General features: G+C 39.8%; 2 protein-coding genes across 11 annotated transcripts in view; both read right to left on the reverse strand.

Moving 5' to 3' along the window:
• The window catches only part of RIPK1 (receptor interacting serine/threonine kinase 1), a 60,398-nt gene extending 51,477 nt beyond the window's left edge, over positions 1–8,921 (reverse strand). For 2 of the 8 annotated variants that reach the window (XM_069103578.1, XM_069103580.1), the window contains exon 1: positions 8,070–8,486. The gene's annotated coding sequence lies outside the window, so the exon portion shown is untranslated. Of the gene's footprint in view, positions 1–7,882; positions 8,487–8,523 lie in introns of those variants that run through there. The other 6 variants (XM_069103575.1, XM_069103576.1, XM_069103582.1 and 3 more) reach the window with 5 other exon arrangements.
• Positions 1–13,613, reverse strand: part of BPHL (biphenyl hydrolase like) — a 467,045-nt gene that overhangs the window by 123,455 nt on the left and 329,977 nt on the right. The window lies entirely within an intron of this gene.

The following is a 13,613-nucleotide window of genomic DNA, read 5'->3' on the forward strand; positions in this document are numbered from 1 at the left end:
CTTCAAGGTCACATATTTGGAAGGATGGCATCACTGACAGATACAGGAAAGTTGGGAAGGTAGACAGGCTTTAACAAGAAAGCTAGAAACTCAAAAAGATATGAAGGCTGCTAATCTGTTCATAAGGATCCTTATGGGATGCACGCTGATGTAGTTTCACAATGTAATATTATCCGTTTGGTTGTAATTTTATTTATTTTGTTAAATATTTCTCAAGTACATCTGGTTCAGGCTTCACCGGGGAGTGCTGTACCCTGCACTGTGTGGTCTCATGTTTAACGCCTCTGACTTATGGGCCCACAACATGAGCACCTCTCCATTCAGTCCATTCAGTCAATTCAGGCTGCGTTAAGGCCTCTGTGCCAAGCACTGTGCCAGGCTTTCTTCTGCTTGCAGTTACTATGTATACTCTTCTCCTGGTTCTGCTCACTTCAATTTGCATCAGCTCATGTAAGTCCAGGTTTTTCTGAGAACATACCACTTATCACTTCTTACAAGCCAACAGTATTCTATCATAATCACATACAACTTGTTCAGCTATTCCTCATGTCTATGGACATCCCCTCAATTTCCAATTCTTTGCCACCACAAAAAGAGCTACTATAAATATTTTTGTGTATATAGGTCTTTTTTTTTATCTTTTTGGGACATAGACCTGTTATTAGTATTGCTGAGTCAAAGGGCATGCACAGTTTTATAGCCCTTTGGGGGCAGTTAGATAGGTCAATGCATCAGGTGCTTGACCTGGAGTCAGGAAGACCTGAGTTCAAATCTAGCCTCAGACACTCACTAGCTGTGAGATTCTGTGCAAGTCACTTAACCTCTGTTTGGCCTAACCCACTGGAGAAGAGAATGGCAAATCACTCTAGTATCTATGCCAAGAAAACCCCATGGATAGTATGGTCCATGAGGTCAAGAAGAGACCAACAGGACTGAACAGCAACAATACCCTGTTGGGCATAACTCCAGAATGGTTAGATCAGCTTACAACGTCACTAGAAGTACATTAGTGTCCCAATTTTCCCCTCCAGTATTTGTCATTTTTCTTCTATCACATTAGACAATCTGATAGGTGTGGGGTGGTACCTCAGGGTTACGTTAATTTGCATTTCTCTAATCAATAGTGATTGAGAGTATTTTTTCATTACAGTAGATGAGTTTTTAGTTTTTTAAAGGAAAGATATATCATAAAAATACTGCAAATTAAGAATTTAAAATCAATAACAATTTAGTAAGCATTCACTACTGTCCAGCCCCCTAATCTCAGCTTCTTCCTTGTAATTACTATTGCTTTTTAGAACTTGGAAGAGCTCCACGGAATTCTGGGAAATCGTGAATTTGCCCCCCCCTCCCCCATTATTAAACAAGGACTCTCTGATCACTAACTTCATGATTTAAATTATAACAAAGAAAACAAGACATTAGAGTGAAATGATCAGAGTTCTATAGTCTCTGTCACTCATCAGCTGACTTTGGGACAGTCACCTAACCACATTGAGTCTTGGTTTCCTCATCACGTAAAATGAGGCTAATAACATTTGTACTACCTGTGTCCCAGGGTTGTTGTAAGGATCAAATGAGATAACATAAGTAAGATGTTACATATATAGATATAAGAGTCTTGGAATAATAGGCTGAAAATTTGCTCCTTTCTTCACAAGTTGAAGTAAATGAATGAATGAATGGAAGGAAGGAAGGAAGGGCATTTATAAGCACTTACTATATGCCAGGACTTGTCTAAAATACAAACAAGGAAGGCAGCCTCTGCTCTTAGGAACTTACATTCAAATAGAAGATGATAGAGGAGTAGTGGATAGGAAGTGTGTTTTGGTCTGGGAAGTCCGGGGATGGTGAATGGAGCAATAAATAAACATGCCCCTGTGAGGAATGATAACTGAATTGATTACTGTCCTCAACTAGTGAGATGTTAGATTAGACTGTTCTTCTTTATATAATAACTTCAAACTCCGAAGTTCAGTAACATAGCTCTCTAGAAGTAAGCATTCTCTTGTTCGTGCAAAATAAGTTGCTAACTACAAAAGGCTCAGACCTACCACTTTTGCAAAGATTTTTGCCCCTATGAATATAATTTTCTGTCAGAATCTAGAAGCTGCCATGCCAAAAATAGGATAAATGTGCTCTGAGATTTGCAAGTCACATGACATATACATATAGAGACTTTTCTTCTGCTCTTGAGAATCTAATTAAGAGACACAGAAAGGCACACTTTAATATCATTACTATCAGTGAAAATAAGAGAGAGACTGGACCTGTGCTTTTATTGGACTAAGGAGCTCTAGAATAAGGGATCTCCCCCTATCAGTACAAGTAAGCAACCTTCTCTCCAGTTTATAATCTCTGAGAATTGCTTAGAGCACTTAGAAACTTGTGACTTGACCAGCTGCACAGACAGTATGTACATGTCAGAAGTGGGGCTTGAACTTGGGCCTTCCTGGCTCCAAGGCCACTCTTCCGAGGTACCTCTCTTAACAATGAAATAAGAGTACAAATATCAACATTTTCTTAATTGCTGATGGACAGAAGAGATGTCAGTTCAAAAGACACAATACCTGAAACCCACATGACCTTAAAACTGATTGGGGATCCTAGGCTAAACCTCTGAATGCCAATGAAATGAATTCAAAGCCACTCCTTCAGAACTAAACATCAACATAACATAAATTCTATAGACATATGGCAGGAAACTGTTTGAGCCTGTAGAAAAGATTAGGATCTATAGTTTAACATTTTAACTCACCTCCTGTCTAAATACAGTATTCTGCCAAATGTATCTCATGTACTATTGTGATTTTTAAAAATGCCCATGTGCGATACATAGTGTTTAGCTTCCGAAGAATAACACCAAATAGAAGCTCACCAGTTTGGAAATGGTTGGCCTTGAGTGTTAGCTCAGCCACTAAAGGATATGTGTTTATTTATTCATTCCCCAAATGTTTACTGAGAGCAGGACTTTTTTTTTCTTTCAATTTTAACCTTCCATAACTCTCAAGCACTACGGAAGACACAATGATGGGTAAGCCACAGCTTCTGCCCTCAAGCTCTATGTTAGATTCCTGTTATTTGGAAGCCAGAGCTTATCCTAGAAAAGCATTCTGTAAATGCTTGCCATCAGGCACAAAGGGAAGCTGCCTGCAGAAATGTGTATCCATGTCTGTAAATATCCTTCAACACGTTTGCCTGAGAGACCATTAAAACATATGTTTTTTGGGGGGGGGGGTGGCTCAGTGAACAGAGCACCACTCCTGGAGTCAGGAGGACCTGAGTTCAAATCTGACTTCAGACACTTAACACTTACTAACCGTGTGACCTTGGGCAAGTCACTTCACCCCAACTGCCCTGCCTTCCCCCCTCCAAAAAAAATATATCCTTTATAGAACTAGGAAAACAGTATACACAAATCCTGCAAGAATGAAAATGGATATGGAAAAAACAAAGAAAAAATATCCATCCCCTACTCCATTTCTTTGAAGAGGCAGGGGATCATGGTTGTAGAAAATTGCATATAATGCAATTATACTTTTTTCCAGCATATTGATTGATTTTGCTTTTAAAAAATTCCTCTTTTTTATTTCTTATAAGGGATGGCTTTCTAGGAAGTAGAAGAGAGATACAGAAGTAAGCACAGGCAATATAAAAACAAAAAGATAGCAATAAAATCTATTTAAAAACCAAAAGGAAAATTTAAAAAAAACGCATGCTTTACAGCAATGTCATCTCTGCATACCAAAAATGATATCATTTTATTATGAAGAACAGAATCAAGAGAGAGGGAGAGATAGAGATACAAAGAGGGGAAGAAAAAATCTCTGATCTTTCAGGATTGGAAAATCACTAAAAAACTTTTTATGTTCAATCTTGTATCATTCCTCATTTCCTTATACTTTCAATTTCAATCTTACATTTGCATAACAGGCAACACTTCCTCCTTCTCAATATACTATGAAAACTGTCAACAAAGTCCTTGCCTAGAAGATCTAGTCAGAGTGAAGCTGGTACAAACTCGGAAGAAAGTTTTTATTAGTATGTATCCAAGACCAAGTTTTTATTAGTATGTATCCAAGTAAATTCAAAGTAAAACTTTGACAACAAATTTTTCTCCAGGCTACCATTCTAAGAAAAATTCTCATCTTGTATTCTTCAGGGGCCTCTTCTTTTGTTGGGCCCTTAATTCTACAGGGACTGCTTGAACTGTACTTATACTTGACAAATAACTGCCTTCTAAGTTTTTTTTTAAATAATCATTTTATTCCTTTCGTGCAACTTTAGTCAATACATTATTATTGTCATTATTGTTATTTGCTTTTTGGAGGGGGGAAGGCAGGGCAATTGGGGTTAAGTGATTTGCTCAAGGTCACATGGCTAGTAAGTGTTAAGTGTCTGAGGTCGGATTTGAACTCAGGTCCTCCTGACTCCAGGGCCCATGCTGTATTCATTGTGCCACCTAGCTGCTCCCAATACATTATTATTTTAGTGTTTAGAACTACATGGTAAAGATGCTACTATGTGGTATTCAGAACTTTACCAAAACACTTCCATTTAATTTTACCAGCCTGGTTCCATTTTGTTCAACAATTGTGGAATAGTAAAAGTGAACTACACATCTAAATTCAATTATATTTTGATATTGGCTATGATAATACCACCCAGAGCTGTCCCTGGAGAAGATTTCACGGGCCTGGGACAAACTATATCCCTCCAAACTCAGCATTTTTATACAGGTAAAGTTGGGTTTAAATGATCATAGAAAGCCTTACAGGGAGATGAACCTTCCTAGAAATACAAAGTTTTGATAGACAAAGGGAAGTCTACTATGTTTTAATCAGATCACATCTGGAGTATTAAGGTGAATTGTAGATAACCTATTTTAAAAGAGATTGACAAGAGAGAAAAAGGAAGGCAACGAGGATGGCTAGGGGGAGATAATGCTATATGAATATTGACTAAAGAAGCTGAGGATGTTTAGCTTGGGGAAGAGAAAACTTAGTGGGGGTAGAGGTGGGAATGGGTATTTGAAGGGTAGTCAGGGTGAAGAGGGATTTGATTTGGTCTGTTGGATGCCAGAAGGCAAAACTAGGAGCAATGGATAAAAGTTCTAAAGAGAAAGATTTAGTATGGAATCAAAAAAGAAAAAACACTTCCTAAACAATAGTTATATGGGGGCCACTAGGCAACATAGTGAATAGAGCACCCGCCCTGGAGTCAGGAGGACCCGAGTTCAAATCCGGCCTCAGACACTTGACATTTACTAGCCATGTGACCTTGGGCAAGTCACTTAACCCCAATTGCCCTGCCTTTCCCCCTCCAAAAAAAAAATAGGCAAAAAACCCAAAACAAAACCCAATAGAGTTATACCAAAGTGGAATGGGCTACTTTGGCAGAGAGTACAGTAGACCCTTACTATAGACCTTCAAGTGACAACCACTTAGGAATGTTATAAGAAAGGATTATTATTTGGAGTATGGGGGCTATAAAAGGATCAAGGACAAGAATCTAGGACTCCAGATTTAGACCCTGAAAGGACCATAGAGGACATCTAATCTAATTTATTTATTTTATACATGATAAAACTGAAGCCCAGGGAAGTTAAGGAATTTGTAGAAGGTACTGAAGTTAATGTCAAAAGACATGGGTTGGACTAGATGTCATCTAGGTTTTCTTCCAGTTTGGATTCTGTGACAGAAACTGAGATCACAGAATTTGATTTGTTGTTGTTCAGTCATTTTTTCAGTCATGTCTGACTCTTCATGACCCTATTTGGGGGTTTTCTTGGCAAAGATACTGGAGTGGTTTGTCATTTCCTTCTCTAGTTCATTTTATAGATGAGGAAACTGAGACAAACAGGGTTAAATGACCTATCCAAAGTCACACAGGTAGTAAGTGTCCGAGGCCAAATTTGAACTAAAGAAGATGAGTCTTCCTGACTCCAGGCCTGGCACTGTATCCACTGTGTTACCTAACTGCCCCAAATTATATAACATAACATAATTTGAAAGCAGTTTATAGTTATAAGGTGTTTTTACACACATTATCTCATTTGAGTCTGGCAATAATCCTATGGAGTAGGTATGATCCCCTTTTTACAGATAAGGAAACAAAGATCAGAGAAATTAAGCAAATTGCCCAAAGTAAGTGGTAGAGCCTGGAAACAAGAGTTCAGGTTTTCTAACTCTCATGTTCTTTACTCTTTCCACTTTATGGTACAGTGGATAGAACATTGGAGTCAGGAAGAACTGAGTTCAAATCCAGCCTAAGACACTAGTTTTAGTAAATCACTTAATCTGTATTTGCCTCAGTTTCCTCATCTGTAAAATGGGTCAATACTAGCATCTCCCAGAGTTGTTGTGAAGATCAAATGAGATCATAATTGTAAAGTAAAATTGTAAATATAAATTTATATAAATATAAATAAATATAAATTGTAAAATCATAATAGCATGGCATCTGGCACATAGTAGATACTTTATAACTGTCAGCTATTATTATTATTATCATTATTAGTATAATGCCATGCTGCCTGTCTCAATAATTTATACATCAGGAACACATGCTCCGTCCTTCAAGGACACTCCTTCTTAAAAATCTTTTACTGATAATTTTTTGTTTATAAATATGGTTACATATATTTTTGAAAGTGCAAGCTCCAAGGGATTATTTCATTTATTGTATTTGTATGCCCAATATCTGGCACATAGTAGGCATTTATTAAATGCTTGTTGACTACTTCATTGATCCCTGCATCTCACTGTGGACAGAGGGCTAGGGATAAGGATCAGATCTATTTTTTCGTTTGGTATAGGAAGCTTCAGGGGAAGAAACTGCATTTATCAAGGTAGGTCAGTACCTTCTCCAACTTAGAATCTTGGAAGTACTTGGACAGGGTCACAGGTACCGAGTGTGTCTGAGGAATGACTGCCTAATGAAATCCTTTTTTCCTCAGCATCACAATTTTGCAGATGAGGAAACTGAGGTGGAAAAGGCTTAAGTGACTTGCTTATGTTCACCCCAGGTATTCAGAAGTTCATTTGACAGCTCTGTGCCCTAGTTTCTCCAAATGGCAAACAGAATAAGTGGGAAAGGACAGTTGTCTATGATCCTGTGAACCAAATAGGGCCAATGACTCTAATTTGACTCATAATAACTTGCCATAACTTTGACTGTAGAGCAAAACACTCTAAGTGAAAACCGAGGTAGAAATTCTATTGCTAATGCCACAATTTACTAAAATAGCCAATAGAAATTTAAACAATTATGCATCTCATACATAGACGATGCAAAATAAGGCCAACGTAGTACACAGAAATAAAACAGCAATAATTCAATTTATAAAAGCAAAATGTACTTATATGTAAGAGAAAAAAATGTCGGATATATCAGAGACTCTATTTTATTTCTTCTGCCTAAAGCCTAGAGGGAGGCTATCTATCAGGATTGTGACTTCAAGCATTTAAGAACTAGCTTGTACCACGCCTTCTGTCGTCCACCTCCTCCCCCTCTTCCCCCAACCCTCTACCCCACCCTCCACCCCAACCTTCCCCAGAAGATCCGGGCTGTCCAAGCAGCACGAAGCCTCTACCCTTCCCACCCCATACCCTTCTCTACTACCCACACAGAATTCCCCGCCCCCTCCCCTCAAGTTTTGGAAATTTCGTGTGACAAGTGTGTCGCCCACAGTAAGATTCAGTTGTTTGATTCCCAAAGTCAATTAGGATACCCCGGTGTGGACAGCTCGCTCAGTCAACCCTTGGGAGACATGGCTCGTCCTTCTACACTGCATTTTAGCAATATAGTGTCTCATATATATATATATATATATATATTTTTTTTTTTGGAGAGAGGAAGAAACTAAGACAAGCATACGCACCACAGAGACAGAGGCGTTCTTATATATAAGTACTGACTCTTAGACGAGAGAACGTAGCATTCTCAGGTTAAGTCCCCTAGGGAAGGTCAAGTTCCACAGTCTTTCCACCCTGACCAGATTAGACTACTGACTGCCCCTCCTGCTCATCCGACCAAGACCACAACCTGCCCGCAGAGTGCGGCCTCACCCCGGCTTCCAGGAAAGAGGCAGTCGGCCGTCTAGGTAGAAGGACTGGGACGCTCCTCAAAGGCTGTCAGGTTTGTCCTTCGGTCTAGTGACCAGCGGCCTCTGGGGAGTCCCGGTCCAGATCAGGAAGGCAACAACGGCGCGAGATTTAGCAGAGAAATTCGCCATTAATGAATCAATCAGGCAGGCTGAAACTGCGCAGTTGCAACTTGGGAAAAAGTTAGTTTCTTTTTCTGGGCAAGATAAACCTCTCCCCAGCCCAGAGCAAGAAGGAAGTGCTCCGAGGCGACCCCCAAGCCCCGCCCGTATAAATTCTAGGATTGCAACACTGGCAAAGGAGGGAGTCAAGCCCCAAAAGAAAGAAGAAGGGTCTCTAGGGTCCGGAGAGGCCCCTGCAAAGGCCGATCCCGGTGCCCGCACGTCTCGGGGGGCGGCCGTCCTCCCGCCCCGCTCACCTGGCTCTTCCAAGGGTCCGGCGACTCTGGACAGCTGGTGACAGCGCGGGGCGCGTGGTGGGGGAAAGGCCGGCCCGCAGGCAGAGCGCTCGCCCAGCCTGGGAGCACCAACTCTCAGCAGGGGCTGCCGGAGTGGGGGGATAGGCAACAGACAGGAGGAAAAGAAGTAGGGAAACCCAGATCCGCGCTATGCTTCAGAGGAGAATCTGACTCAGGCGCCCGGCTCCGGCCTTTATATAGCGAGTTTGTAAGTAGAGGAGTGCCAGAGGATCTGGGTTTTCTCCAGAACGTCATCTCGTCCCGAAACCACTCCCACCGGACCGACCATAACAAGCGTGTACACTACAGACAGAAAAGGATAGCTTTTACAAGTAGGAAACACCTATGGTTAACGCCCTTCTGATACTGAATTTATTTTCCTCATGGTCCATACCATTGAAAACGACCCTGTATCACCACCAGTAGCGTAAATAAAGACCAAGAGTACATAGAAGTTGGTTTTGTTTTGTTTTAAGTATTAGCCTTCTGTTACAAAAGTAAAATCCCTCCTACCACGTAAGACAAAAAGAAAATGTCATTTATATCACAACATCTGGGTGACTTTTGTTTGTGCCACGTACTCCTTTGGCAGTCTGATGAGGAATGTAGACCCCTTTCTTAGAAGTATGATTTTAAATAATAGAAGACAATGATAAATTTCAGTTAAAAGTTTGTGAAAATCAAGATGCATTCTTCCCCTGTCTAAGTTGTCCTGTTTGTGGACCCTCACACAACTATCTGTGGACCACTTAAAGGTCAATGAAAAATCTCTGGTCTAAAGGTTGTTGGATGGATGCTACAAGTAATTTCTTTCCAAACCTCAGAAATTCTGACACAAACATATTAAATAACTATACTGATTACAACAGCAACAGCAACGACAAAGAAGGATTTGAGAGCCATGTTGGACCATGTGTATCTTTTCCTCCCCTGTCCCTGCTTTGGGAGATCAAAGCATCCCACCTCTCTACCCCACTTTCTTTTTTCTCCAAATACCCCGGGTGAGTGGGAAATGACTTTGGATCTGCTACTAAATGCAGCAGAGTTCGGTTATTGGTTTTGTTTTGTTATTTTTTTTTTTTACTGAAATTGTCAGAAGTTGGAGTAAAATATTACAGAAATATTAATTTCTCTAATATTGTCAATCCTTGAGCTACAGCTATTTTACATAATGGTGAGAATATTAACATTGAAGACTGATCTCTGAAGGAGAAGTTTGCAGTCATTAAAATAACTGCAATTTCCTCATCTGGTCTACTTTTTTGCTTTTTTTTTTTTTTTGGAGGGGGGAAGGCAGGGCAATTGGGGTTAAGTGACTTGCCCAAAGTCACAGGGCTAGTAAGTGTTGAGTGTTTGAGGTTGGATTTGAACTCAGATCCTACACACCCTAAACCCCCCCCCCCCCTTAGTCTATTCTTTCTTCTTCAGTCCTGGGCCTAGCTCATAGTCCATTTGTAGTGTTTATGTGCATATATGTATGCATGTGTGTGTATGTAATAAACAGTGGTGTGAGAAAAAAAAATTACGGGGTTTCTCTTTCATTTTTATTGAAATTTTTATTTTTTGTTACTACCCTCTCAACCAAAAGCCCTAGCCATTTGCCATAGATGCCCATATTGCTTCATTCAGTTCCTGATTCATAAATGAGCCATGTACTGTCCTTGCAGCTGGGAAAACCTACATCCTTAAAGCTGAGTTGTCTATCCTTGACTTCAGGTAAAGTTCTTAAGGGCATACTTCTCTGCTTTCTGCAGACCAACAGTTCACACTTTAGTATTTAAAACCAATTCACTCCATACACATGTTATTTCATTCCTCTTGGTGAGGGCCACACTAGGACAATGATATGGACCTAATTTTGACTTCCTAACACTTTGCATCAATTTTGAGTATGTAGATAGATTTATGTTTATTCATCAACATGTTACAGGGCCAGGGACTGGATCTGTGATTCTACTGCTACACAAAATCATTGGATGAGCTTTATAGACCATCCTTCCAATTGTATAGTGTGCTGGCCTCTAACGGGAACAAAATGAGATGTGGTATAGATCGAATTGCTTTTAAATACTCTGAAGCCAAACTGTCTGTGTGTAGAAAGTAGAAATAGGACCTTAAGAACTTTGCCCAGTGTCTGGGATAGACAGTTCAACTTTAGAAATGTGACTTTTGGGGCAGTGGCCCAGTGAATACAGCACTGGCCCTGAGTTAAATCTGGCCCCAGAGACTTAACACTTACTAGCCATGTGACCTTGGGCAAGTCACTTAACTCCAATTGCCCTGCCCTCCCCTCTCCAAAAAGGGGGGGAGCAAAAATAAAAAAAGAAATGTGACTTTTTTCCCAAAGACAGCTGGTAGTAGTTTGGAACTACAAGAATATCACATGACTCATTTATGAAGTATGAGATAAGTGCTGAATGAAGTCATAAGGGTATCTATGAAAACAGAACTTTTTTTTTTAAGTAGATAAGGTCTTAGGTTTTCAGCTTAGGGAAGAAAGGTTTTCAGCTTAAGAGAAAAGAAAGCACACAGTGCTTGTTTTAAAATCCTTATTAAGCTTCAATTTTACTTGAGAGGGTAGTATAATACTAGTGTAATACTAATAGAGTAAGAAAAAAGAAAATTTCAATAAAAATGAGAAGAGAAGCTCTGTGTTTTCCCCCCTCACTCCACTGTTTTTATTGTATCCATCAGATATTTAGATTCTAACTGTATTCCACTTCCATTATGAGGGAAAGATAAATCTGATCAGTAGCACATAGAATAACAGAGTATCTTGTTATATACTCTTTTCCAGTAATGTTTTAAAAACCCATCTTGACTCTGGAAAAGCCTTAAAGCATAGGATTTAAAATCACTCTGCAAATATAAATATTAATTTTTTCCAAGGCCGTTTCACAAGTGCCTCACCTAGTAATGACTATTAAGAACTTGAAAATTAGTTTTATCTCAGTGCTTAAGGGCATGGAAAGAGTGCTTGATTTGAACTCAGAGGGACCTGGGTTTGAATCTCAGTTCTGCTTCTCATCATTTTTATGACCTTGAACACATTTACCCTCTTTGGATTCAGTTTTATCTGTAAAATATAGAGCATTATATAGCACATATATTATATACATATAGCATATATATTATATACATAATATAACAATAATTACATAATATGATATATATTATTATACTAAAATGGGAGCCTCTGATTGAGGTCCCACCCAGCTCTCAATCTATAGTTTTAAAGTCCTTTCTAGAATTAAATCCATGAACTTGTTTACTGCCATATTTTCAGACACCCTGACTGTCATTTCCAGACTCACAACAAAGAAGTTATTTGCATCATACAGTGTTAGGGCTGGAAAAGAATATTTGGGTCAGTCTCTTCCTTTTACAGATGAAGAAACTGAGGCCAGGGAAATGTTTAATGTGATAGTTAATACCATCTTTTACAACACAGATACATACTCACACAAATACCCACACAGTGTTAGTTCCTTAAAGAGAAGGTGGTATGCTTGTATATGTATGCATGTGTATATATGTGTATATGTATGTGCATATGAATATATAGTTGCACAATACATATACATATATGTGTGTATATATATATTTTTGCATCACTCTACATCATGAAGTCATAATATTGTTCAGTAATATCCAATTCTTTGTGAACCTATGGACTGTAGCATGCCTGTCCGTGTGGTTTTCTTTCTTTTTTTTTTCTTTAAGATTTTTTTCCTTTTTGCTTTTTTGGAGGGGGGAAGGTAGGGCAACTGGGGTTAAGTGACTTGCCCAAGGTCACATGACTAGTTTTTGTGTTAAGTGTCTGAGGCTGCATTTGAACTCAGGTCCTCCTGACTCCAGGGCCGGTGCTCTATTCACTGCACCACCTAGCCACCCCTCATGTGGTTTCCTTGGCAAAATGGTTTGTCATTTCCTTCTCCGGTGGATTGAGGTTAAGTGACTTGTCCAAGGTCACACAGCTAAATATCTGAGTCTGAATTTGAACTCAGGTCTTCCTGACTCTAGGTCCAGTTATTTTCTCCACTGCCTCAATAACAGACCTGTGTTAAGTGCTTTATAAATATATTGCTTGATCCTCACACCAACCCTGGGAGGTAGGTGTTATTTTTAGCCCAGCTTTATGGATGAGGAAACTGAGGCAAACAGAGGTAAAGTGACTTGCCCAGGAGTCACACACAGCAAGTAAGATATTCTACTCAGTTCTACTTTATCTATACCTCCCCCTTTACTGCCCATACTCCATTTGAAACTGAACTGCCCTTCCCCTGGTATATCTCAGTAAGGGTGACCAATGGGAACCCCATGCTCAGGGTATGTGTGGCCTGCTGTACCTGCTGGTAGTGGTGGTGAAGGGTAGTGGTGAGCTGCTTATGGAAGCCTGTAAATGATGTGGGAATGCCCCAATTCATACCATGTCATGGTTTCCTATCCACTTGTTACACTTCTGATTGTCTGCTGAGCTGAAACTGAGTGTGCATATAAAAACCTCAGAGAGAGAAGGCATGGAGCCACTATCAGGAGGCTGCCCCACCTCAGACACAGGCTTGCCTAGGGTATTTCTTACCCTTTACTAGTTTAAGGAGGTCATCTCCCATTACAGAAGAGAAGAGTTAACTTTTTTTTTTGCTTTTTGGAGGGCAATTGGGGTTAAGTGACTTGCCCAAGGTCACACGGCTAGTGTTAAGTGTCTGAGGTCAGATTTGAACTCAGGTCCTCCTGACTCCAGGGCTGGTGCTCTATTCAAGAAGAGGTTTTTTTTCTTATTTTATTTAATCTTAATTTATTTAATAAATTTTTTAATTCTATTTAAGAAGAGTTAACTTCTTAAAGAGGGACCTGACTTGGGGTACAAGTACCCATGCAGTCTATCCAGGCTCTCCACCCTGGTTGCAGACATTGGGCCATGGTTGCTCTGTGAGAGGCCTACCTTTCTTGAAAGGAACTCTGCTCATTTTTCCTCTCACCTTCCAAAAACTGTTCCTACAACTTCTAGGTCTACCTATCTGAAAAGAATATCAATTGTAGACTCTTAT

This window comes from Petaurus breviceps, unplaced genomic scaffold (genome assembly GCF_028583685.1).
Source record: "Petaurus breviceps papuanus isolate PSGF00001 unplaced genomic scaffold, PetGlider_PUasm1.0 582, whole genome shotgun sequence".
In the NCBI taxonomy this organism is placed as follows: Eukaryota; Metazoa; Chordata; class Mammalia; order Diprotodontia; family Petauridae; genus Petaurus; species Petaurus breviceps.